Consider the following 25,981-nt stretch of genomic DNA (forward strand, 5'->3'; position numbering starts at 1 on the left):
TTCCAGACATATTATTTTGACCTGTTTCATAATTGCATTCAAATAATTCCCAAGACTTCCTTTATTACATCAATTTATAATTTATGAATTATATTTCATTTAACGACGATCGCAACTTCCGAGGATACATCAGCATCGGCGGTGAACCTTCTTTTGTGGAGTTCTTTCACATGCCAGTAAATCCACTGACATCAGCCTGTCGCATTTAAGCACACTTAAATGTCATCGACCTGGGCTGAAATCGACCACAGAATCCCAGCACTCTACCAACTGCGTCACTCAGATCGACTAGTTCAGTTTGCTTATCCTCTTTCTACTTTGTGTGTAATCATTTTCATAGCTCTCAATATATAAATATTATAGATATTTATATTTAGTTGGTAGGGGAACTTCATTTAAGTTAACCAAAATCATTCTCCTTCTCTTAAATTTTCTAATGAGGACATTAACAACATTTTTCTAATGGTATTGAGAGATTCATTATCCATTTTACACAATCACTTGTATCACACTACATAATATTATTATTATTATTTTCTTTTTTACTTCTTTTCATTACTCTTAACTGTACTTTCATCTCATGTTTCTCCGAAATCAAATTGTAATAATTTATTTTTTAATTTAACATTGTTCTGTATTCTCTCCGCAAATCATATTGTATCTTATTTTTAATTTAACCTCTGCTTTGTTTTCTGGATCCTATTGGTCAGCCGTAGATGTCGGCTAGATGTCCCAAATTGTGGAATTAGTAGAATATACATTTTTATTGTGACGAGAAACGACTAGTAGATTTTTTCCAGTGGTCTCTCATTCAACGTACGCATTTTCTGTTTACAACTCCAAGTTGGGAAATTAAAACTGTAGTTTGATGTGATCCCTATTCCAGGTAGGATGTAGAAAGACTGGAAAATAGTCTCAAATGTCGGCTTTAGGCATAAAATATAATACATAGGTCATGTAACACGTATGGCCGAGTCCAGAAATGCATATAGAGTGTTAGTTGGGAAAACGGAGGGAAAAACACCTTTGAGGATACCGAGGTGTAGATAGGAGGATAATATTAAAATGAATTTGAGGGGGGTGGGATACGATGATAGAGACTGGATTAATTTTGCACAAGATAGGGACAGATGGCAGGCTTATGTGAGAGCGACAATGAACCTCCGGGTTCCTTAAAAGTCGTAAATAAGTAGGTAGGTAAGTAAGTATATAGGTCATGTTACATGTCGGACCATTCAATGAACAGGCAGTATAAGCAGCCATCGAATGTATGGATGCGTTCGAACAGGCGGTGAAATAAAGATATATCGAAGACATTGCATATAATCTCTATTATTTCTCTGTTCAAATTCAAATTCAAATTTATTTACAATTTACATTTGAATTGAATACATATGAATAGATACCCGAAATGAGCATAATGCTCGTGCTCGGGTACAGTCCAGTAGTCTACATAAATTTTACAGGGTTCAAATAATAATGCTGATGATATAAATAATAGTAACAATGCTGGGTAACTTTCGGTGCTGGACCCCGGACTCATTTCACTGGCATTATCACCTTCATTTCATTCAGACGCTAAATAACCTAGATGTTGATACAGCGTCGTAAAATAACCAAATAAAAAATAAAAAATAGTAACAACAACAACAATAATAATAATAATAATAATAATAATAATAATAATAATAATAATAATAATAATAATAATAGAATAATCGTGACAGAAATGATACAAGGATTGTAATACAAAATAATTAATAATAATAATAATAATAATAATAATAATAATAATAATAATTATTATTATTATTATTATTATAACAATAATAATAATAATAATAATAATAATAATAGTGATAAAACAAAAATATTTATAATAATAAAATAAATACTAAGACGGATAAAATAAAATATAAAAACCACTAGCGAGATTTAACACAACTTAAATAAGCATATAATAACCGGAAAAAATGCCAAACTCGAAAATCAACAGAAAAGTTCGTTGTATTGCAGACGACAGCAACCGCCGTATTGACATTGTGTTGTGCATTAATGGTAGTAGTGGGGAGCTGAAAGTCTACGTAACTGCCGTTCTCTTCGAATCTTCTCGTAAAATCATGGGAAGTTAATGCTGAAAAAACAAAATGTCTACGAGTCAAACTTTTCATTATTACCAGGATAAATACAAATAATACTGAAATATATTAATCGAGTTTCAGTTATAGATCTCTCCTTTTGTGTAAGAGGTATCATATCAAAATATTTTATGAATGGCGGGGGAAATATAAATTTCAATAACTTTCTAGTGACAAGATATAGTGACAAGTACAATCAAGTGTATCTGTGGCGATGCTAAGGAATCATTTATTGGAGATATACACTGTTATTAATTAAGAAAAATATCTATTTATATTTATTACAATGTTTAAAACCCTGGATCACTTCGCGTATTGTTAAATCAATACGCGCAAGAGACAGACTAGCCAAAAAAATAAAATGTGAACCTTTGAATGAAGATTTATCAAAAAAATATAAAAGGTACAGAAATATCTTAACTTGCGTTATAAGAAATATGAAAGTTAGTTACTACTCAGAGAAATTTGTCAACAATAGGAATGATCCCAAAAGATTTTGGCAGACTATTAACGAATCTACTAACGTTTCAACAATTAAAAGCTGCAGTATTATGGAAACAGTAAATAAAGATGGCTCAATTATTAAGAATCATTATGGTATTGCAAACGAACTTAATGCTCATTTTACAAACGTAGGAAACAATATAGCATCAAAAATAAACAAAAACACGAGACTCTCTTCTTCCTTTTCTTATCCATCATCATCATCATCATCATCACCATCATCAATGTTCATGTTTCCCGTAAGTGATAAAGAAATTATAACTATTGTTAAAACTTTCAAAAATAATGTGGCTCCGGGTGTATCACTACTATAACACTCAAAATGATTATTGAACCCATATCGAAACCACTAACCCATGTCATTAATTTGTGTTTATCACCAGGTGTATTTCCAACTGATCTTAAATATGCTGTAGTAATGCATATATACAAATCTGGTGACAGAAACAATCTCAGTAACTACAGACAATTCTCACTCTTACCAAGTCTCTCTAAACTATTAGAAAAATTTATTAAAAGCAGGCTAATTAATTTCTTAGAAAAAAAAACAGTCTATTAAGACAAAAGCAGTTTGGCTTCCGTACTAACATGAGCACGGACGACGCTATTATAAACGTAACATCAAGGATTATCAAAGAATTAGACTCGGGTAAAAAATGTTTGGGAATTTTCCTAGATATTCAAAAAGCCTTTGATACTGTAGACCATAATATACTCACTTCTAAACTTCATGCCTACGGTATTAAAGGAATCGCTTTAAATTTATTTAAGTCATACTTAAGCAACAGATCCCAATCAACGAAATTTAACGACCAACACAGTGAAATTCGTAATATAAATATAGGTGTGCTACAAGGTACAGTTTTAGGCCCACTACAATTTTTAATATACATCAATGACTTGCTAAAAATTGATATAGGAAACACATCTGGAGATATACCGATGATACAGCCGTCATGTATATCTTCAAATAAACTATCAATTTGAGAAAACAGTTATGCCTTATACATTAAAAGTGACACGTGGACGTAGGAATGTGAGAAGGAGGCACTCCTATAATTAACAGAGCTAATATCGTTCAGAGAGACGTAAATGTTGTGAAACACCGGATTAGACGTTACCATTATCAAGGAGAAGGTCTTAAAACGAGACCGAAAACAGGATATCCTAAGAAAACCACATTTTGGAATGATGTGATATGGTCCGATGCAAAAGTATTTTCATCTGACAAAGACGGTGACTTTTTTATGGCGGCCAGACATTTACAGACATGACCCACAACATATCCCATAATGAACTCACCTGAATTTTCTAAACAGTTTTTATTCCGTGCGAAGAAGAAATGTGTAGTCAAATGTTTCAATTAGATTCAATTTTAGGTCTGTAACCGTAACTTATTTATAATAAAATTTTATATTTGCATTTATATGGTTAATAAAATTGACACTATTCGTTAATATACTGTAATATGAAACGTAACTTGCCGTATATAGCCTATCGATTGTAACAATAACAACATCCATGGTTAGTAAGGAAGGCTGTGAAATACCACATAAACTGCAGTTTCACTATTTTCTTGTAATATTCCTGCTGATGTTGTAAAATAAAAGTTTATGAATAATTTAAAACCAATTCATATAAAATAGTAACGTCAACATGTTATAAAAGTCTTATTTATATATTTAAAGAAAACTAGTCTCAATCCCAGAAAAATAGCTTTCCACCTCGCCATGACTGCTAAAGTCCTCGAAAACCAATATAATTTCGTATCGGCATTTATTTTGCAATCCAATGTACTAGACTATCATCTACAGCTTCTACTCACTGAAGTTAGTTCCATTTTTCATTAAAGAATTCACGTTCACCGCTCAACAAGTAACAATGCCGTCTTCAACAACGCAAATGTCATATTAAACCGCAATTACGAGTTTTTATTTCGTTTAAAGCAAGCAAAGATAGCGCTTTGTGAAGAGAATATGTATTGAGGAGCTCGCTCCGATTCCCATAGGACAACCAGGATGAACCTCTTCCCACTAAGGTAAGCTTTCTAAGTTATATTACGATTCCTACTTGAAAACTGAGATAATAAATAGGGAATAAAAACATTTAGGTCTTGTAGCGTCAATGGCGATTCTAGGAATACATGTATATATTACTGGGGGCTGATAATTAAGTCTCGATAAGTCAGGCACATTTAGAAACACTATAAATATAAAAATTATTCAGGACAATGAGGATTTACGGTTTTAATACATTACATTGTTTTATTACCATCATTCATTATCCGTAAATATAAAAAAAAATAAATGTTGTAATGCAGCGCTTCTGAAAGTGTGGATAATGTGAATCGTAAATTGTATTTAAATAGCATTTTAAATTTGGAGAATACTGCAAAATGATACAAAGTCACAAAAATACGAATCAATAAAACATCAAACATCATCAATAATAATTTTTATAATATAATCGTATTATTACAAAATAAATAATAATTATTATATTTCATTATTATTAATATCATCAATATTATTAAAGATCTAAAAGAAATATTATATTAAATTTATCAGTTCTATATCTGGATTCTTTGAGTATTTATCCATGAAAACAAATTGCCGAAATAGGCTAAATGCAGAAGAAGAAAAAGGTTTTAGCTTTCCATCTACGCCGATGTTCACTAGTTGTGTTAAATTAAATTCCAAGCGTTCCGAGAATTTTAGGCGGCTTTTACAAGTCTTTCAGAAATTTTAAAACAATTCCAGGAATCTATATGTAATTCACTGATTCGATCATCGCTATTTATTGCAGTATTGTAGGTCTAGAGAGACTCTACAAGCGACAGAGAAAAATTTCAGAGAAAGTGAACTCTAAAACTTTCATAGAATCCACTCATTCAGGAATAAGACTAATTTAATTGCGTCAATCATGGGACACCCTACATTATTTTCATTTATAGCCCTTCAAACTTCACCCTCGTCGATTAAAATTTTACTATTTACTATTCCGCATTTTCGAAATTTTCTAGGGAAAAAAACAGGAGCCCATGCAGTGGGAACCAGCATCTGGCTACACCAGGATAGCAGCAATGTATGGGAATTAATGCTGGTGGACTAAATGTTTCGTCAACAAGGTAAGACCATGCGGTTTTCATTTTCTTTTCTAGGTCAAGTAATTGAATTAGCATGAACTATTACTCCAGCAGTATTCCTGGTCCGCACTGCAGTAGCAGGGAACTGAGGTTTGAGATTGTTTACCTCTAGAAATATAAGGCTTTTGCTCCGAGAAATATTCATGTTAAATTATTGCATTTTCGTAACGTTTTGAACGGGAAATTCTCTTTAATTCTTTAAATGAATTTGTACAGATTTTTTGATAGCTTGCATATTCGAATGTGTGGAAATATTTAGATTTGAAAGACGATATAACAGTATGTTCTTCCGTAAAGGGTTTTGTGTCTTTTGGGGTTTATGCAACATAAACTGTTACAAACCGCGTAGAAAACAGTCACGAGTACAGATACGGAAACAAAAAATTGGAGCTCCCTTATTATCCAAGTTCCGCTTAAAACACACTGCGCATGTGCAGTAAGCAAAAAGCCCCTGTATATATGCTACTTGTCGACAATCGTGCGAAATTGTTGCCTACATACAGGTGGACTTCCATCAAGAATCGCTCCATGAAAGAATTTCGAGAAGATTGAGTACTCAGTGTGTATGAGAATGCGTAGCACTTCTTTTTGTAACGATTTTGTTGAGACGGGCTGTTCGCTCTTGTAGCGCCTGTTCACTCTGCTTAGCATTTTCCTGCAAATGCAAGTGCTGTAATTTTAACTATGATTTTTCTGGCGTTCACAACAAATACAGAAAGACGAGAATAAGATCATTCCAGTATCCATGTTAAACAGTGTAATGTACATAAATTTACAATACGAATAGTGACCATTATGGAGACTTGCAATGTCCAAAGATTACTGGACACCGCCATAAAATTATCTTCACACGTAATTTCACGTCAACATCAAATGTGAGCTCTGTTAGACATATTTTCGCTCACGGAACCAAGAGCCAAAGCGCTTTCGCAGTACAATCAAAATTGCCCCATGTCTAACTTTGTGCCACCCACTCCACATGAATATAAAAATTAAAGTTGAAACTTTTCGTTTTTCAGGATTTTATTAACCCTATAAATTATTACTTTAATAAATCAGATTCAGTTCACGATTATTTCTTAGTAGGGTCTGTTTCAAAATTTCTCTTATAATTGAACAAATTAATAATACTGAAGTACTCGTATTAGTTCCATTAATCTTGATAACTTCATCTTGTTCCTGTTTTGCATCTATGTATTCCGCAAACTGAAAATAAATTAATCGCATTTGTGAACTTAAAAATGGTGTCGTTCTAACAATCTTAATATTAATGTAGACAGAACATCATGTTTATTTCTTTTAGTAATAGTGTTATTTTCACGCATTTACCGTTTCAATGGCATGAATTTAGTCTTAAATCATCCTGGAAGACCAATTTTTTTGGTTTCATATTCGATAACGATCTTAGTTTTCTTTTCACATTGATGATCCTTATAAAGCTTTAGACTCAATAAGGGGGGCAAAGGCTAATTGGGATTTCCTGGTCTCTGATCGGGTCAAAAACCCTGATGGAACTGATATTTAACCCTTGCGATGAATTTCGGTGAAGTCCGGAGGGCCTAATTAGTCAAATCCACTCTCCTCACCTCCACGCTGGGGCCCCCTGGGATCTTTTAAGATGCGAAAGAGAGAGTGGTGTGCGGAAAGCAGTGGGAAGCTACCGCATTCATATATCACAAGAATAATTTGCAAGTATATCATGATGAGTTCGTCCCTGGTAAAAAACTCCGGACGTAAACTATCCCCCCGATCGGATGTCCGGGTGGGGGATACTGGGGAAGGACGCTTCATGATGCAAGCCAACGAAGAGAAGAAAAGAAGACCGATGTCTACCGGATCGTGGAATGTGCAGACTTCAAATCTACCAGGTAAGTTGGAAAAATTGAAGGAAATAATGAGTCTCGGAAGTTGTTGAAGTATCATATTTTTTCTTAGATAACACAGACAATGCAGGATAGAATATAAACTCCTTTCACTTCAGCGCGAACCAACATATCCTGCTTTTATTTTGCGTTTATTTGAATTTTATTAAATCTTTTTTGGTTTACGGGTTTTTTAGGAAATGTTCTTCTTTTTGTTGCATTATTGTCCTTTTCTTCTTTTGAACGGAGTTTTTTATGGTGTAAACATAGTCTACATTCCAGAACCTACTGCAGATTGCGTCATGCAGATATTTGCCTTATGGTTGCAACAGCCTTAACTCCTGATCACGTGTGTAACGTGATTGTCCCCATTCAACACAAAAAACAAATACTGCAGCCACAGTCCTCGCAGTCAGCATATGTATCTTACAAGTGAAGACACTATTGACAAAGAAGGTGCTGCTTCTATAGCAGTTTCTCAAGGCTTGCTGGCCGATTATCATCGTATCACAATCTCTTCATACGCATGCAAAATAGCCGCATACTACCCATACCAACACATAAGACATCATCGTATTCATCGTACACAATCTCGCTATCGCGCTTGAGGAATACTCACCCAGTGACATCAGAAATCTGTTCCTCCATTTACTGTTTGAGTCGCTTGAGAAACTTCTTGCCCTAGCAACTAAACCTTACCCTAGTACATGCCCTAGTAATGCCGCACTTCTATAATTGTGACGTTTTGTTAAGTGACCTAAGTTCTGAACTGTCAGTCAAGTTACAGCGAGTTCAGAATATGTGCATCAGATACGTGTGCAACATCCGACGATATGATCACATATCACCGTCCTTCGCAAGTCTTTCGTGGCTCCGACTTAAAGAACGTAGAACTTTACACTCTTTGTCTTTACTCTTTTGAATTCTGCACACCTCAACACAAAGTTACCTTTCGTCTCGTTTCTCTTATCTATACTCTAACCACGACGTAAATATTAGATCACTTAGCCTATCTGTGGCACGCTAAGTATACCTCTTCATAGAACATCTTGTTATTCATCATCTTTTACAGTATCCACCTCGCGACAATGGAATTCCTTGTCACAAAGTATTAGGGCTGCAAGAAAATACTTTTAAAAATAGCTTAAAAGATAACCTTCTTAGCATTTCACTCCAATCATACTAATTTAAACTATCACGGACTACATTGTTACTTTTTCCTTTAGACATGCATCCTGATAGCGCTTTTCAAAATTGTTTCATAATAATCTCTTTCTATTATCTAACATTATTTGAAATATATTAACATTCTACTATTTTAGCTTACTTCTGCTACACAGTTTGTATTTCAGTGCTTAAATAATAGTTCATAGTATTTTGTTGTTTAATTCGTAAATAACTCTTGTGTACATGTAACTCTTATATAAATCAAATTTTTTAATTCTTTGTAGGTTCATACATATGTATGTATACTTTTTGCTGGTTGAGTGGAAGAGAAGGTCCTACGGCCTTAACTATGCCAGCTAAAATAAATTGTTGTTATTATTATTATTATTATTATTATTATTATTATTATTATTATCATCATTATTGTCATCAGAGACTGTCGGAATTAAACAGTATTCAAAAATAAATTTAGTAAGCTATTCTTACTGGGAAGAGTACAATGCAGTAAACTGAGTATTCTAGCTTTATTGTAAATGTTTCGCAATTGTTCCTGTTTCATTTCCATTAAAATCTTACTTATTCAAACCCGTCTCCCTCCAATAACGTTCTTTCATCGTCGTCTCTACACATGTAATATTTCGATAATAAATCCTGTAGTATGCCAACACTGCCTTGTCGGTATAAAATATATTATGGAACAGCAGAATTAAATAAGAGAGAAATTCTCTAATATTTATCACTGTATGAAGTCAAAACGAGTAGTAACCCACCCTGGAATACTACCTATGTATAAGTAGGCAGATTGCATTCTTATAAAATATTATAATTTCTACGTATTTGTGTGTCAGCATTTAACACTTGTCTAGCTATAAAATAGTAATCAATTTTTTACTCGTAAGTATTAATGAAGTGAATAATAATAATAATAATAATAACAATAATAATAATAATAATAATAATAATAATAATAATAATAATAATAATAATAATAATATCTTAAATGTAGAAGATGTGAAAACGTTCGCATCTTTTTTTGTATCAGTATTTCAACGTACTCGCGCGTTTGGATATTGTCGTGCGACGTCATAAAAATGGCCGACAGGCACGACAAGAAGGATAATTTGCCTTGGAAACACTATGGTTTGCTATTTTGAACGAATGTTTCAGGATTGCTGCGAACTGCGGTTGGAGTTTTCAAAGCAGGATCTGCGCTCGTGGGACACCGTGGATTTGCGGGAGGCGCAGCACGGATGTCCTTAGGGAGGCCAGGACTGGTGAGACTTATTACAATGACTGGGATGGCGGGAATAGGGGGGTATTATCTGTGGAAGAACGGTGGTCTGGCGGACAGGGATGAAGACTCCGCGACGCCTGATCCACCTCCCTCTTCATCCACAACGTCAGACCTCCGGTATCCCACACGATTTCGTTATTTTTACATACCCCCCACACCAGTAGGTTCAATGGCGGTCAAAGAACAGTCATCACCAACATTCCCATCACCTTCACCTCCATCTCCATCTCCACCGCCACCGCCACCTCAGTCTCCGCCTCCGCCTCCGCCTCCGTCTCCGCCTCCTCCCCGTTCTATCCTGAAAAAGGATAAACAAGAAGAACGGGATCCCGATCGTCCCAAGAAGAAGGTCCAATTTGACCTCTCCCCGAAGTACCGGCACTATTCACCTCGACGATCAGAGGACGAAGATTGCAAACCCCCAGACAAAGAGTCTCTCCGCGAGTTCTATGTCCGAGTTATGGGGGAGGAGTACATCAGGAGAAAGGAACTCGGATTACCAAGCAGTTCAGAGGAGGAAGACTAGCCCCAAAGGCAAGAGGAAGAAACAGCGCGAGAAGATCGCCAAAACACCAGGAAAGAACGCCTGTCCCGGAGACAAAGGTAAGAGATTACGTATCGAACTTAGATAATAATGTACTCCTGCCTCTATCTTGTAGCAGCTTCTGTACTCTGACTACTTAGATCAGCGGCTTCCAGCCTATTGGGTGTCAGGATCCTTAAAGGTTCATATTTTATTTTAGCGGACTCTCTAAAATGTTTAATATAATTTAAGCCCTCAAACTTATTCTATTCGTTAAATGTTTGCATGGTGTAGTGAAGTAAGCATCCTTAATAATATGTATGGAAATTAAATTTTAGTTTCAGCTTTAAATATGACCTGAAATCAACATACAATAGTAATATGCGTTACAAGAGCGGTATGTTGACGTTTTCATGTTCGAGGAAAAGATTGAAAAAGTGAAACGTAGTTGAGCTTTTTTAATTTCCGAGAACATGAAAACAAACATACCGCTCGTGTATCGTATATTATTTTGTGCGAAGATCGTTTATTACATACCTGAAAGAGGAATTTCTAATTAGTTGCAATGAGATCTCCATCTTGGTTTCTGTTTAATGACGGCAACTTTGGAAAACAAATGTATCTATCTTCAACATTGTTGCTATAAAATATTTTCTGTGTTTACTATATTCCAGCAGGCCGTGATATACGTCTGTCTTTTTTTCCCCCCAGTCTATAAATGCGAACTTAAAACAATCGGTAAGGTTATGTAATGATTTATTTTTCATTTTAATATTTTAACAATATTATTTATATAACATATTGCAGTAATAACATCGGCATCTGGAATCTTGTTGATTTCTTCACGGCTTCCTTAATGTTACTTGCATTACAAATGCAGTAACTTTTGTGGTGTTGTAGAGTTTACTTAATTTTTGCAAATATTTGAAAACAATAATTAACAGTGCAATTTAGGTGAAATTGCAGTGGTAAGTTTCCAATTTATAATTATTACTATGTTAAACGTCTCTAAAAATAATATGTTAAAAGCCTAAAGCAGTAAAATGAATATGGCGCTTAAGCGGTGAGAAGAGGGAAATTGTTATGTGTGTTACGTTGGGAATACTGAATGTGGTATTTCACACTTACCGCGTATTGGTTTTTTGCGGAAAGCAAGCAAATACGCACAATCTCGCACAAATATAATTTGCATTGTGTGATGTTTTCTACAGTTTTATATATATATATATATATATATATATATATATATATATATATAACTGTAGAAAAGTTTAGTTCAACATGAAATTTATTCTCTTGCGAATACTAAATCAACACTTAAATTCTAAGAGGAAGAAGAAGAACAGTTGGACGAAGAGCAGTTTCGCTTCAGAAAAGAAATGGTATGCGATTAAACTGCTACCTACAATCTGCGAAAGATACCTAGAAAAGAATAAAGAAGTAGCCTATATGTAGTATTTGTGGACCTAGAAAAGGGGTTTGACAGAGTGGATTGGAATGAAATGATGGCGATCCTAAAGAAATTAAGTGTGGACTAGAAAGAGAGAAAGCTGTTCAGTAATCTTTATTTGCAACAACGAGTCTAAATCAGGATAGGATAAAATTGTCAGAAGTAATTGAAATAGGGAGAGGAATACTTCAAGGGTGCCCTCTAACACCTACCGTGTTCAACATCTACCTGTAGGATTTAGTGAAGAACGGGGTGTTAATTCTGGATGCCTGGCCGGCCATTCTACTGGTCCACGCCGACCAATCCAAAGTCCAGAGAACTATTCGTCCAGTCTGCTGCAACAATCCTGTGGCTTAATCCACCAGAATGATGAATGATATCAATTCTCTCATCTTTCGATAATGTCATCACGAAAATCAAGAAACTGTCACAGGTTAACCAAACAGTAAAGGAGGAAAAATTAATTATCAGAATTGCATAAAAATACCTTTCCAAAGCCTCTTTAATATTGTACCAAGTTACAAAATATCTGTAGATGCAGCAACTAATGTTTGTGTCTTTATGAGTTACCGTTAAATAACTTGAAAAGATTAGAGACATCTCAAAACGAATTGCACCATTGTTTTTCTCAGAAAATTTCACACGATTTTGAGTACTTACATGACCCACTCTCTATTAAAAATTTCAGAGTTGCATTTAAAATTACGGCTTTTGAGATAACTGAGGGCTAGAATCGATTGTGTCACTGGTAGAGCATTTGGTCTTGCAAATACTGAATAATAATCGAAAATCAAGCATATGGAAGATATTTAAATGGCTCCAGATCCGTAATGACGAGAGCAACCTTGTGTTCGAAATGCGTGCGGAATAAGTATTAGCTACAAGACTTCAATTATGGCCAGTTTTATTTATCTACTGTACGATAAGAGATTGAACGTATCAACCTGTACTGAACTTTTACTTCACTCATCAAGTCAAGAATTTGGAACCCAGTGTTGTCAAAAAAATGAGATGCGCCCATAGTGCAGTACTGATGTCCGAACTTTTCTCCCAGTGCGTTGGATTGGATTTGAAGAACCAGTACGTCTTCATATGGGACTATGTATTGAAACAATCAGAAATATAATTCGACCTGGAACATTAGCAGTACGATTAGCTGCAAATATAATTGCTGGGCATTTACAATGTAAAGGATTTCTAGATTCAGAGGCACTGAAGAAAGTTATGAGTTATAACTAATGCACTGAACAGTGCTGACGCAACCAATGTTATAAAACATCGGCCAGGAACTAGAACATCAATTGAATATTTGACGAACTGCCGGCGGCATCCGTGTTGAAATTCAGTAACGATTTCATTAGCTTACGATAACTATTCCACAAAAAGTTGTTTCCGATCTCTGGAAACTAATTTTGAATTACGTCATATATGTCAGAAGTCACACGACACCTGAACTGTAGTGAGAGGTGACAGACCAATAGTGAGTGATTCATAGAGTGCACGGTGTCTCACAGCAGCAATACCCAAGAAAATTGAGCCTTTTTGGGAGGGACACTTTACGACCATTTCCAATGCCAAGTACAGTTAACTGAAAATGATAGAAGCCTGCCAAAAACGTAGTTTCGTTGTTTGAAAGAAGGGAATCTTCTGTGTACTTAGTAAGACTGGTAAAGCTCGGTTGGGATTAATTTTTATCATTTTGGGGGGAGGGTGAGGCTTGTGGCGGGGGGGGGGGTGAATTTGCTTGCTTTTTCCCCTCTGGAATTAATCCCCAACTGTTAATAGTAACAACACCATTGAGGAAGAAATAAAAGAAAGAATTCTAATGGGAAACAAAGCGTACAATGCCAACCTGCAGTTATTTAGAAGTAAATTAATATCTAAAGAGTCCAAATTTAAGCTATACTGTACTACAATAAGACCTGTAGTAACTTATGCCAGCGAAACATGGGTCCTTAAAAACTGCATAAAACACAGACTACTAATTTTTGAAAGAGCAAACTAAGAAAAATGTTTGGTCCAATTAAAATGAATGATGTTACATAGAGAATTAAATATAACAGTGAACTGAATGAGTTGATAAAGAACAGGAACATAATAAATCATATAAAATAACTAAGATTAGGATGGTTTGGTCATATAAATAGAATGGAGAATAATAGACTGGTCAAACAAATATACAAATGGAAACCGATAGTTAACAGAAAGCAGGGTAGACCAAAAAAATAGATGGGAGGATGATGTCCTGAATGATTTGAAATTGATGAAGGTGGAAAACTGGACAAAGATAGTTGGAAGCCGTAAGGAATGGAAGAAAGTTGTGAGAAGGCCAAAACTTTCACCTGAGAGTTGTATAACCTGAAGAAGAAGAAGAAGAAGAAGAAGAAGAAGAAGAAGAAGAAGAAGAAGAAGAAGAAGGAATTAATCCCATCCTAGCTGTGCCAGTCTTATTAAGTAGCCCTACACAGAATATGCCTTTCTTGGAAATGAAGAAACCAGGTGTTTTGCAGGCTCCTATGATTTTCACGTAATTGTACTTGGCATCGGAAAGTGTCGTAATGTAACCTTCCCAAAAAAGCTGGATTTTCTTGAGCATTGCTCCTGTGACACACCGTGCACTCTGACTATGAAATCACTCACTACTGGTCTGTCACCTCTCACCATAGTTCAGCTGTCGTGTGACTCCTGACGCACATGATCGGAAACAAACCTGAACAATATATGCTATTCTTGTGTATTTTGTACTTGATATTAGTTACAAGCACAATTGAACTAAATCTGAATACTACCTGTATATCAATAATATTTTTGTAGTATTTATACTACTGTAAGTGCGCTTTGTAAACTGCCATTAATACTGAACATAGCTGAAGCAGGCGGAGTAATTTAATTGATAGGGGAAGTCCAGACAGTACTGGAAAAAATTGATACAGAATACGCTGACCACTTCAAACATTTTTGTAACATTAAAAATAATAACAGAATTATTTTCAAAATAAGCATTAATTCTGGGGCACTAATCGGTTTATAATACATTTAATTATAGCTAGTAATATACTGTATTAAATATAACCCACATTCTCGCGGCCCACAGAGAGAGTTATACCTTGAAGCTGGGGGACCGGATGCTATACAACCCAAGTGACATGTTCGTATTTTATAATCATTTTTAAGAAGTTTGGAGAGTAATGAAGAGCAGATAGGTAAGTGCATTGAAATATTTAACGGATAATTACACAATTGATTTTGGTACAATTTCTATATTCACCTGCATGACTGTATAGTCTGCACAAAACTAGAAGCGACGCTGATATAACCTCTGCAGTTACAAGCGTCTTTCGAATTAAAAGCATCTGTATAAGATCTTCAACCAAATATCAAATCTTATTTCTTTTAAAATATCGTTATAAAAACTTTGTAGTAAAACAACCTTATCCCATAGGTTTGTACATTCACTAATACAATATTTTTTTTTTATTTTAACACGTTTATTTTGATGCTACTGCAAATAAATCATGCATATGTCATCCCCTAGAGTGAGCCTGAACATTTAATTAATATAATCCACATTGATCTGAAAACAAAATTTACAGGCATCTTTAAAGTTTCAAATGCTGTTTTCTTCATAATGCAAAATGACGGATTAGGACAGTGTAGCACGGGATCTTTTATTTGACTTTGACTAGCATACTAACAGTAAATGACATAACCTGTGCCTCTTCAACTTCTTATTATACGAAATATTAAGGGAAAGTACCACCACGATGCAGAAATTCAATTTCGAGATTTGCAAGATTTTTATGCCCATGTTGTCTTTCTATATTTCTTATGTAAAGCTATATTGGATGGAATTTGTTCACGTCCAGTATCTGAAGTCAGTTAAATTGGGACTGATGCACATAAAAGATAATTCTCGGCTAGTCTTCATATCATAATCTCAATGACCATTTATTCTAAATCTAGCACAAATATTTTATTTTTAAGTATAATAAACTAAGAATGAAACAGTGAAATTCCAGTCAGAACCCTTCCAGGCAGAAGCCTTGGTACTACCCATTGCAGAAGATGCGATGAGCAACAAACCTTAGCCCATATACTGGGTTTTTGCCGAAAGGGACAATTACTGAGAATTACAGCCATAAAATTCCCTCCATGATTGCCAATGAACTTCGCCGGGCTGATAAGTATGAGGTGCACGAGGAAATTGGGTGCCTTTCCGCTGTCGGTTCAACTCGAAGAGCAGATATCATTGTTATAGACCGAAAAAAAAATTGTGAACTCATTCTAGATCCCACAGTCCGTTTTGAGAGCAGCGAGGAACAACCTAGAGAAGTCTGCAAAGAAAAATGGGAAATTTATCTGCCATGCTGCAGTGATTTGAGGACCAAATATAACATCAATACATGGGGCGTTATAGGAATTATGATTAGGGCTAGAGGCACAATCCCACGGGAGTCCTTAGAAGTCTTCCGAAAATGAAAAGTTCCTGACAGCATTCTGGAGATGATATAGGCCTACTCCACTGTACCGAAGTCATCAATTTTCATAAATAATCATCATTTGTATTCTTTACAAAATGTAATTTGTGTTGTAGCCTAAATTGTTCGTTGCATTTCCAATAAAATTTCAATGATAGCCTACCTAATGCGTTGAAATGAATATAAATGTTCTTTTAGAATTGATTGGGAGGCCGATTATTAAACCCTGGTTGGGACGGCTATCAAATATCTATCTGGAAATTAATGTAATATGCAAGTTTACCTTTCATTTGCGTTGCTATGTTATCTAAGTGGTGAGTACACCTGACAGAATATGGTTCAAATGTATTAGTGGTAGCGGCGGAGGTAGTAGCGATAGTAGTAGCAATATCAGTACCCTTTATTTATTATAGCAACACTTCTCTATTGCAGAGGCTATTCAGTGTCCAAATTTAATTTATATGCCCAAATCACTCCAACAGGTACAGATTTCTTTTACGTGTCGGAAATCTTCTGCACGGACGTCCCAGCCTTACTTCCCTCAGAGAGGAAACCATGTTACAGGTTTCACTACATCGGTCGGATCTGCATATTTTTCCATTTCATTTCATTTATTGTATACCATAGGTACCTTACATTAGCATGGAGCTCTAAGATGTGGAACAAATATGATTTTACAAGATTATAAGTTTTTTTTTTTTGGTGAAATGAAGTGAGCCGAGGATTCGCCGTAGATTACCTGCTATTTTCCTCATGATTGGGGAAAACCTCGGAAAAAACCCAAGTCCTAGCGCAGCTCCGGATCAGCAGGCTGGCGAGTCTGCCGACTAAGCTATTTTGGTGGCTCTTTAAAAAATATACAGTACATAGCAAGCAGATGACTCAGTTTACAAACCTCAACAATTATTCATCAGTTGAGCTACACATGTATGTATTAATGGGTAAACGTGAAGAAATTCGGTAGGCTATTTAATGTACTAGAAGCAGAATTCATTATTAAACTGTAAAATGTGCTAATCTGCAAAATATCAATTCAATATTTACTGTCAACTAGAAATATTTCTCTCCATTCTTACAAAGATACTGAAAGTTATTTATATCCAAAGAAATTATTATATTCGCCCTATATGGAAAATTTTTGCAGACATCGAAAAGACGTCTCTAATATAAAAAAGCATCCCAAGTGCTTCAGTTGAGTAAATTAATCACAAAAATGGACGTAATATTAGAATTCCTACACATCAGTATTGTCTGTACCTGTTCCCTTATCATCATCAACACAAAGTCACGGTGTGATGAAGTCACTGTCCTTTAATATTAAATGTAGACGGCATTTGGAATGAGGGGTGCACGTCAGTGTACTGTATATTTGTATGTGTTTATTCAAACTGCAAATGGGCAAACACTTGGTGGCACTGGTGATATAATTACACACAATAATCACAATTAGTAATAATAACAATAATAATAATAATAATAATAATAATATTTTAAAGTAACCTAATAAAAGTAAACCTAATTTGCCATTACAACTTACATACACAAATGCATATTACATTATATTACATTCATTCATTGATTCATTCATTCATAGTTTTCTGCAAACCCAGCTGTCTCTAATCTTTCGTACACCCTGCTTTCCTCTTCGTCCCCGCATATGATCCATATTATGGTAATGTCTTTTATCTCCAGATATTTTCTTCTTCTTCTTCTTCGAACTCTTCTCCCGTTCACTATTCCTTCCAGTGCATCCTTCAGTAGGCAGTTTCTTCTCAGCCAGTGACCCAACCACTTCCTTTTATTTCTCATCCTGATAAGTTTCAACATTATTCTTTCTTTACTCACCCTTTCCAACACAGCTTCATTAATTCCATTTCACACGCTCCGTTCTTCTCACATGTATATTATTTTGGCACTGAAACTCTTTCACTACTTTCACTTCACTCTCATCTCTCTCCCTGCACTGGCACTATGACACATTTCACTGACACTATAAACTCTTCACTGATGACAACTTTCCACTATCACTATATACTGCGATCATTGCAATCACTCTAATGATTACAGACCAACTATCCAGATAAAAAGGTTACACAGACCATTTTACGGCCGTATTTCTATATCTTTCAGATGGTAGTTTAATTCTCAACTGAATGCAGAAATTTCATACGAATTTTAATAAGAGAATATTAACACTGTTGGCAATTAAAATGGAGAAAAAGATAATTTAAAGTACTGCAACGGACAGATCGCGGCTCGATTTACGAGATACGTCGTTCTATGTAATACTAGTATAATAAGCTCTAAGACGCTGTCCTTCTGAATGTTACGTGTTACGGTAATCAAGTGATACGTCAACACTTTTCTCATACGGTACGTACTTTCTTCCATCGAAAATGAAGAATTATATATCCCGCGATAATAGAGTATTTCGAAATATCTTTTTTTTATTACTATGTTTATTGTACTCATTCAAAGACATTCCTCTGTAAACAGATTTCCACAGCGACTATCCAGTCAATACAAAAAAAAACTTACCTTACAGTCGACGTCGGCACATGAAGGTGACGCTCACCTGCAACAAAACAAAACATCTTATTTTAGACTACTGCTACTCCTACTTCTACTGCTCCTACTCCTATTATTATTATTATTATTATTATTATTATTATTATTATTATTATTATTATTATTATTATTATTATTATTATGCTAAAGGAAGGGATATGGAATAGTAGGGGGTCTTGGAATATCATCAAGTCATTTGATTCTTCCATCTCGTGGATACTATCGCAACGTCTTCCTTATGTTTGAGTTAGCGTCATAACATGACAGGTGCGCTTTGAGCAAAAATGGTCTTAAAACAATAGAAGAAAATCTCTATTGTGGCTGGAAAATGTTTTTTGCTGAAACGTACTGTATAAATTATATAAAAAATGTGATGGAGAAAGGGGAAAGGGACCTCTTGTCGGAAAAACTCCAAGTTGCCTTTTCCAATTTTTCTTGTGAAGGATAAAAGTGTAGTCATTTTAACACAAAAGTGACCGAACAATCTAAAAATTCGACAGGGATGTAAATTCCAATAGAAAAACAGTATTTTGATAAAAGATAGTTTAAGTTTAACTAACATAGTCCAAACTTTGTCATTTCAAATTAAATTTAGTGAAATTTTATTATTCTTATATATTGATGAAATAGTAAGAAACTAAAATTGAAATCAAAATAATTTAATTTTGATTAACTTCATTTTCAGCTCTTCTGTAAAATTTGCTTTGGCGACAAGGGGGCCCTTTCCCATTCCACATCACAAAAACGTTGTGAATTGTCTGACTATTCATCGGCTTCAAATAAAGCAGATAAACACGGTTTACCGAAGGCTCGATTTGTTTGGCTCTCTTTGTGGGAGGATGGCTGCGGGTTTTGGATATAAAAGGCAGATCACGTCATTAAGCCGTCCACATGTTACACTTACCTATCTTCAAGAACAACTATATGCAGTGTGAAACTACAGCCATTTTCTTCGGTTAAAAATTATATTCTTTCTCAAAACTTGCAATCTATCTTCTTGGAATGACTTCTTAATGAAATAATAATGTACAGTGGAACCCAGGTTATCCAACACCCTATTAACCGATCGGCGGATTATCTGACTGTCTCTCTCTCTCTTTTTCTTTATTCAGTTACTTGTTGGCCGGAGTGTTTTTCCAGCTTGTAAATTAGTCATTACCTACATTCAATGTAATGACCCAAAGAACTTCCACAGAATTGTAAAATCCGTGCATCATTCAGACCTTGTCCTACTGTTGGAGTGGCCGTACTGTATAACTTATATTATGTCAAATGTCTTCCATTGGTGTCGAAAGAAACGAAAAAAGCGCAATTAATTTAGAGGCTGGGAAAACAGAAACTTTTTTTCATGTACAATCAGAATAAGAGTTTGTCGTTACAGCTGTAAAGTGTATAAAGTACGAGTAGTACGGTGCCTACGTAAATCTACAACACGAGACCTCTACTTCTATATATTCAGACAGTAGGCAACCATCACAAGCAGTTCCCTTGGCCCTTAAAACCAGACTTAAATTAGTTAACTTCTGATCCTCTAACTAGCATGTTAAACACAAGACCACGGAGAAAATTAGGCCTATGTGTTATGCACTTGATTTATGGTATCGGTATGGATTATCTGATTTTTCGATTAACCATTCAGTTCATTACCCCGGTCCTACTGCATGTGTACTTACAGTAGTTGAAAAGCATCATACATGAACAACGACTTCTTTTTAGATAAACATTTTCGTTTTACTAGTAAACTATGTACAGTATGAAGGTTACACAGGACTTATACAGCGTTGGAACGTAAAACGTAACTAACAGAGTATAAGCTATTCTATATACAGGGACATCATTTTATTTTTACTTCAATTTTTTTATTGTACCTGAGTTTTTGAATGTACTTCACTCCCACCCCCTCTACTAGCAAACTTCCAACCGTCCTCCACACAGAACCAAGGCCGCGTATGCAGTACTGAGTTAGTGAGTATAGTACGTTCCAGAAATATGTTCGCGTTTTCCAGTGACGAAAGAGCTTTCAATATTGAATCATATTTTCGCACAGGTACTGTCGTCCGTTTGCCTACGTCGCATCCCGGTTTCTCCCACCTGCTTCTGTTCGCCCCTCTGTAAAGTATAGTAGCTGGGCTGTCTTAGCTCTTTTCTGGAAACATTAATTTCTGTTAGGAATTGGACGTCTACGTGATATTATGCAACTGTTTAAAATAACTTAAATAAAAGGGCCTTGTTAAGTAATTAACTGTCACGTGATCCCCCCTTTCTACGACCCTGCGACAAAACCACTTGAACGTACAGTAGATAGCATTTCTGAGTAATTTTATCTTTTCGGATCGGGAAGAAGTGAAGATTAAATTTACAGTACGTAAGGTACTCTTTTATAGGGTAGGTATAGAATTATTTCAACATGAGTTACTCGTACAAAGGACGAAAGTGGTAATTGGAATTAGGTACAATAGTCTATAGTGCGATAATATACACAAAAGAACTTAAGCCTGTATCGAAATGAACGGCCATTTTTAAAAAATGTGTTTAAATACCCATATTATGATTATTTTTCAATTTAACTTCGTTCTCTATATCATACACTAATATGCTGTAACAGTACAATATACATTGCATAATTAATACGTCCGAATGGATAGCTCAATTCGTGAGTAAAAACACTTGTTGTTAATACAGTACTGTATTTTGATTAAACAAAAACCTAATGAAAATTATCAAACTCAAAATTGCGATATTTCCTAGTTTACATAAATAGATGAACTACTTTTCTTCCCTCCTATACCTAGTAAAGTGATTTGTATTTTACGCCAGTATCATCGAACTCCAGTCTTGGAAGGGGGAGCAAGCGGTGTTTCCGGTTCTAGACCTTTAATCCAAAGAAATAGCCAGGTTAGGATTGAAAATGTTAGTAAAAATAAAATGATGTCCCTGTATAACACATGATAATCGTTACACAACCTATCCCTCTACTGTAAACCTTGCACAGAAGGGCAAGATGGCGACACCGTAAACAGGTGATCGTTTGTTTCGCGACTTATTTTTCGAAACCCTAGCTAAATATCTCCTTTAAAGAAAATTCTACAACCGAAATGGTAGATTTAAACGATTATTTAATAAATACAGAGGACATTGAATACTTTTATGGTATAAATAATTGTGCATATAGAAAAATATAGAAGTAGAAAACTCGTTTTTATCCATTTAAATTCAACGATGAGAATATTAAAGCAAGCGAATTGTTGCTGATATTATAAAAGAAGATTTGAAGCAGGTGGATCTATAAGTTCCGAACTGCAAATCTTAATATCACGTCGAAGTTTTCGCACATGGGGAACAAACTAAGTACTGACTTAATTTTAATTAGGCCTAGATCTATGAATATTATATGTACTGTGCTCGAATTCGGGAAAATAAATGGATCCTGCCATTTTTTTATATATCTTTCCCCGTACTGTTGGGTAGAGAATGGATTAAAGCACGCTTGACTTTCGTTACTAAATGCACTTGCCTCTAAACTGAATAATTAAAAATAATCACAGACACTTTGAATCAATTTTTTTTATAATTTTCTGCAAAAGTTACACCAAAGAAGTCACAAAATGGTGTCAAGTGTTCATAAATATAAGAAAGCAGGGCTCTGGCGAAGGTGGAAATCTAAGTTCTTATAACTGTAAATTTAGGAGTTGAATACTGTATTATAAGTGGTTAAATTTTGTTTTCTTCAGTATAAAATAAAGGAAACATACTTTATATTTGAAATAAATTAATGAGAGAAAACTTTTCCCTTTCAGTAACCATTATTTATATATTTTAGCTTTATATCTGAAGTTTGACTTGTGTAATACGTAGCTAGTCGGTAATGCATGCAATGGAGGGGAAAAGAAACTGACCACCCTACCCTATTATCTCCTGACTTAATTGCCTTATAATTGGTGCCTTCTTGGTATCACTTGTGAGGTTCAGACCTGTCTTCGGACAGTGGAATAAACAATAATCTACAATATCTCCCTTTGCCCTTATAGTCAGAATAAGTACCGCATATATCTCGTCCTACTTATGATCAAAACATATGTTTATGGTACTGTAATATATTAGCTGAGTATTCTCATGGCTTATTAATATAATGCCTACCTATTATGAAAGACTCTTATTAATGTACAAAATGACCTATTAAAGTACTGTATATAGTATTTAATTTTTCTTTATTGCCCCAATTTGGAAATCTCATTTTCTTCCCCCTTCCCATTTCTTTCTGTGTGAGATTTGTGCTCTAAATCGTCTGCGATATCTTACATAAACAATGAACATTTATGTAATATCGATTATCGGGTCCTAACACAAATCGAACGAGATTTAGTCGATATGTGACGAGAAAGAGTTACAACGTAATAAAATGATGACCAAATTACGACATATAATGTTTAACATTGGTATAGTAAAACGCCAGCTATATACCGTTTATTGGCAAGAAAAATATACTTCACTTAAGCAGGTCTTGTTCCGTGTAAAACTATATACTATTGTTTAACATACGTCTTATAAGCAACTTCTATGAGTAGGCCTCTAAAATTTTAAAATACCTATAAACGATACTTATGAAGTTACTGCAAGTTCAAAATAATAAAAGAATAAATGTTTATAGTGTCCAATCAAGTGTAGGAGTGCTTGTAAACACTTTTCTTCAGTAACACAAAGTAAATTTTCTTCAATTTTACCCCGGTTGTGTACTCGAAAAATGTCACTTTCATGTATGATTAGATAGATAGATGGATTTATTGAGTAATATTATACACACAGATTTTATATTATCATAATTTTCTCTAAAATCCAATGCTCGGGTCTTCTGACCGTGCATGCTTTGTACCCAAAACAAGTCCTACTTTGTAGGTTTCATTCCCCTCACCTATGATTATATGCAACTACTCTCTAAAAGAACACACATATTAAAATGAAAATGGCACAATAAAACACATTATATAATATATCCTAACCTAAAACAGACATAAAAGTGTACAGTTGGGTAGTTACTATTATCCCTTCCTCAGTTCGCGTCACAAACTTCAACAGCTGAAGTTCTAATCTTTCTCGCCTTCAAGAGGAACAATCCAGTCTTTTGTTCCCATTCTCTATTCCCCATGAGGTCAAGACATGCAAGCGAACTCCTATTCTGACTTAGCATCGAGGGTGGTAGATATTTTCTCGGTACATGTTCCAATTCGACACACTGTAATAAAATTGGACACACTGATTAAGTGCGCCTAGTGTTCTGTCTAGCATACAATACAGTCAGGGGTAACCGCTTAAAAATAGAATATTCGGTCGTATATTCAACCTAGCCTGTTGTCTCTCTGACCGGTCGAATCTAAACCGGTCCTAACCTCAATCTGCAGCTCTCTATTATCGAAAAAATCAGGAGGCACAAAGCTACGGAGCCCTCGGCAACAAATTCTAATCATCGTGAAGTAAAGTTGAAAGAATCGTGTGATAAAAATTTTGGAAGTCTGAATTCCAATCAACAAGATAGCTACACAGACTGTACACATATTTTGTGGCAGTCAATTTTTTAAGACACCAGTGGAAACGTTTGAGTAATGTATAATGAATGTGAGTCGTGGCGCATGAAGAGTGCGAAGAATATGAATCATATCCATATATTTGTAATTTTTTAGTAATATTTTTTTCTTCATTCTTGGATAAAGTCTTTTAACATTTCTATAATCACTGATTAACGTTATAACTTCTTTTCTATGTTAATATTATAAAAAATTATTGACTGACTAGTTTCGATGTGGTGTCCGTCATTGTCCGAAGCCTAGTGACGGACACCACTTCGAAACCAGTCAGCCAGGTCATTTTTACAATATTAGCACAATAAAGAAGTTATAATATTAATCAGTGATAATATTTTTAATGGTTTTGTCCATATACCCCTCTATTATACAGGGACATCATTTTATTTTCACTAACATTTTTAATATTAATCTGGCTATACCTTTCTATTAACGATTGAAACAGGAAACACCGTTTCCTACCTCTTCCACGATTGGAGGAGGTATAGGAGGGAAGAAAAGTAGTTCATCTATTTATGTAAACTAGAAAATATCGCAATTTTGAGTTTGATAATTTTCATTAGGTTTTTGTTTAATCAAAATATAGTACTGTATTAACACTTAGTGTTTTTACTCACGAATTGAGCTATCCATTCGGACGTATTAATTATGCATTGTAAATTGTACTGTTACAGCACATTAGCGTACAATATAGAGAATGAAGTTAAATTGAAAATTATCATAATATGGATATTTAAACACATTTTTGAAAATGGTGGCCGTTCATTTCGATACAGGCTTCAGTTCTTTTGTGCATATTATCACACTATAGACTATTGTACCTAATTACAACTACCAGTTTCGTCCTTCGTACGAGTAACTCATGTTGAAATAATTCTGTACCTACTCTATAAAAGAGTACCTTACGTATTGTAAATTCAATCTTCACTTCTGCCCGATCCGAAAAGATAAAATTACTCAGAAATGCTATCTACTGTCCGTTCAAGTGGTTTTGTCGCAGGGTCGTAGAAAGAGGGGGTGGGGAATCACGTGACAGTTAATTACTTAACGAGGCCCTTTAATTTAAGTTATTTTAAACACCTGTGTAATATTACGTCGACGTCCAATTCCTAACAGAAATTAATGTTTTCAGAAAAGAGCTAGATAGCTCAGCTACTAGACTTTACAGAGGAGCGAGCAGAAGCAGGTGGGAGAAACCGAGATGCGACGTAGGCAAACGGACGACAGTACCTGTGCGAAAATATGATTCAATATTGAAAGTTCTTTCGTCACTGGA

Source organism: Periplaneta americana, chromosome 17 (assembly GCF_040183065.1).
Source record: "Periplaneta americana isolate PAMFEO1 chromosome 17, P.americana_PAMFEO1_priV1, whole genome shotgun sequence".
NCBI classification, from domain to species: domain Eukaryota; kingdom Metazoa; phylum Arthropoda; class Insecta; order Blattodea; family Blattidae; genus Periplaneta; species Periplaneta americana.